The 3,558-nt window shown below is 40.5% G+C and overlaps 1 non-coding gene across 1 annotated transcript; it reads left to right on the top strand.

Moving 5' to 3' along the window:
- The first annotated feature begins 3,190 nt into the window (after positions 1–3,190).
- TRNAP-CGG (transfer RNA proline (anticodon CGG)) lies at positions 3,191–3,262 on the top strand. Its single transcript has one exon. It is a non-coding gene; the product is annotated as a tRNA-Pro (tRNA).
- The last annotated feature ends 296 nt before the right edge of the window (positions 3,263–3,558 follow it).

Here is a 3,558-nt window from a genome sequence, read left to right on the forward strand (position 1 = left end):
CTACCGTCAGCACTTCCTATGAAGTTATCTTTAAAAAATCGGGCCATTGGAGTGATCGAATCATGAGGACCAGCGCCAAAGTAGGTTGAACCAACTTGGCACGCACGTAATGTGTGATGTTAGACCGAAAGTTGTCTCTTGCCAGGTCGGTGCCGCATTATTTCCCATGCCGTACAAACGAACTGCTCTTGTTTCCTTAGTGTGCGTCACAAATACATGGCATTCAACGTTAAGTATTTAGGAGGATAAAAAAATCTAACAAGCACTAATCAGGCCAAGCACGCGTACTGCTGTTGCTACCGGTACGTTTACCGGTGCTGTTCATGCTTTTGCGATTTTGTGGAGAAAATTTCTTCGCTTAGCAATGAAAGTGTTCCTTTCCTTTTGGTATCGAGGATATATATATTTGATATCAACTATAAGAGACTTTTACGGACCACAGAAAAATGCCCTCTGCAGGGACAGCGTTGAATAATAAACATCTTTCTTTGTCAAATATTTCGCAGTTCTTAGCGTTCCGCAATATCCTTCGCATTTTAGTGAGAAATAGCTAGTTTACGAAGCCTAACCGACTTTTGCTTCCCTGTACGGTTGATGTTACGAGCACGAATGTGGCAGGAGACACGACCGAGCACTGAAATGTCGGAGGCAGAACGGCGCGTCTGCCTTTCTTTCTCTCTCTTCTCTCTCACATACGGGAGTCGCCCGATGTGTGATTGGTCCACGGTTCGTGTGACAGCATGAGGCGACATAGCGCTATCGATTTCGACGGAGGGGATATAGGGCATCGGTCTTTATCGTTTACTACTGACTCTTAAGCCTTCAGCTTTGCCTTCGAACATATTGATTGTTTGGCAGGGCGTATTACTATAGAGGTCACAAGATAGTTATTACTACTGTTGCGGCCCAAAATATTGAACAAAATAAAAAATAACCTGGCTAGCGCATGGTTTACTGTGAGAATAATCTAGAACGCAACATTACTTTAACTTTGTCAAAACAATGTTTATACCAAATCAAAATGCGCTTTAGAATCTCTAACTGGGTTTCACTTTAGCCCCCTGCCAACTTTGATTTTATTTTAAAATCAGACTCGTGTATTACAGGTATTTCTTTCACTGTGTAACCTATTGCTTTTGCACTTTAAGCTTCTTTAGTTTTCTACAATCCACTGATTGTAATTTTAATCATATTTCTTTTACTGGTGCTCACCAAATACCCGGTTCTCGGCTTATGATGCACATTGCATGATGTAGCGCGCCCTTAGGTCTGCTACAAATGTAACTAGTGCATCGAGCAGTGCAAGAAAACATGGGGACTAAAGAAAGGACATAACTGAAAGAAAGGACGGCGCAGAAAATGTAACTGGTCGTCTATAAGAACGAAAGCCAGAATGAATGAAAGCACATCAGTCGTGCGCTTTGAAATGCATCATGAAACTACGCAAAAAACAAGGGACAGAGAAGACATTGACGTTTTTTTTTTTGCGCGCTTTCATGAGGCATTCCAATACTAGCCACGAACTAGCCCATGTTTCACTATTATACGTGCGCTTTCAATAACGCATCGAAATACCCATCCCAAAAAGGCATGCGCATTCCAGTACAATTTGTTGTAACTTAAACAGTCAATCTTGCTACAGAATGCAATCAGTGTCCGACATTCGAATTGGTAGATAGTACTTGACTTGAAAATAACGATATACATATTTATTGCTTCATATAAATGCAAGTGGCTATTTTGAAACGATCCAAATTGCAGTTCCCCTGCTGTAAATGCTCATAAACACTTGAAATAAATAAATGCTAAGTTTAAAAATGATGACCACCGCCCAATTGTTTCCTTCACATACCATATACTGTTTAGTTATGTGATCTATAAGTATTCCGAACATGGTTTGTGGTTCAGTTTGGTTTATAGGGTTTAACGCCCCAAAGCGACTCAGGCTATGAGGGACACCTAGTGGACGACGCCGGAAATTTTGGCTACTTGGGGCTCTATAACCTGTACTGACAACACACAATACACGGGCGCCGTTCTTTTCACCTCCTTCGAAAAGCAGGTATCGGGGCCGAGATTTTTGTTTTAATGTTCTGGTAATCGACATTTATTCTTAGAATGAATGCAAATTTTGGAAATATGTCTGGCTTTAACATCCGATGAAATCTCTTCTCTTACGTGTATTGCGTAGTGATTTGTAAGAAACTTCTGCAGATCAGCTGCTAGTTGGCTTCTTAGCAATTAATCCGTGTATATAACCCCTTCCTGTACCAAATCGAGAGGACCAAATAGCATGTATGAGGTGGAAGAAACGTAGGTTGCCCATTTCTTCTTTTTTCGTTATTGTTCACATCCTATTATTAGAGCATTCCTACTAGTTAAAACCATGAATCTGCTTCCAGACTTCGTGGTTTCTTCAGATTTTACTGACCGCCCACAGTTACTAGGATTTATGCAGGAAGTTTATGCTTCGGCGAGGTTTTTGACAGTACAATTCTCGAATGAGTACTTATATTCTGTTTCGCGCAAGATACTATACAAGGAATTGATAGCAATGAATTTGGTTTTAAGGGTCATGATGTGTTAAAGAGAGTGCGCAAAATGCAGATTTCTCCTTGCACAAAAACATTTTTCTTTAAATTACACGCCGAAGCTCTGCCTGTTAACACATGGCTCCATAGAAAAAATGTTGCTGTATCTTCTGTACACTGCCGTCTGTGTGATGTTCCTGAAACAATTGAGCACTGTTCTATTAATCGCAAAGACCCAATTCTTTTTTTGGGATGTGCTGCAAAGAAAGACTTTGTTCTAAATTCGTACAGTCTGCGGTATCTTGCTGTTACACAATCTGATTACGAACCATATGACATGTTTTTCCTTATTGGACTTCGTAGCTTGTAGAAGAAACGCATGTTGGATCGCAACGCTGAACCTGTTGTTCCACCTAGACTCCATTTTAGTAGAATTATGCTGCAATTGAAGGACATTTATGATGAAAATGACTTTCAACCTGATTGGTTTCCGCTGGTGACACGGTGCTTATCTTTGCCTGTCTTTTAGTTGTGTTTTCTGTTGTGCATCTCAGCAACGGCTGAGAGCATTGTAAATAGTCTGTGTACATAACTCTTTCTGTACATAACCACGTGTAATAAATACCATGTGAGAATAAAAAAATAGAACGAACGTATCTGGCTCAGTGGTCTAGGGGTATGATTCTCGCTTCGGGTGCGAGAGGTCCCGGGTTCAAATCCCGGCTGAGCCCTGCTTTTATTTTTCCTCTTTTGAATTATTTTCAATGAAGTTTACTGCAATGGCATATTTTGTCGCCCATCGTCCGCCTCAATGACTCCTGGACTGCCTGCTTTCAATAAAGCAACTGTAGGTGAGGACGAAATGCCCTTTCTTGAATAAAACAAATTACATTAGGAACATTTATAATATGTCATACTTTCAATAGTCTGCACTCAATCATTAATTCAAGCCATATCTTGGTAGAATGAAGGTACACAAGAATTTCACCACAGACTTTCCCCCATTAGTACATTTCTTTTCAGCACC

This window comes from Amblyomma maculatum, chromosome 4 (assembly GCF_055883805.1).
Source record: "Amblyomma maculatum isolate TAMU_Amacu chromosome 4, ASM5588380v1, whole genome shotgun sequence".
Lineage (NCBI taxonomy): Eukaryota > Metazoa > Arthropoda > Arachnida > Ixodida > Ixodidae > Amblyomma > Amblyomma maculatum.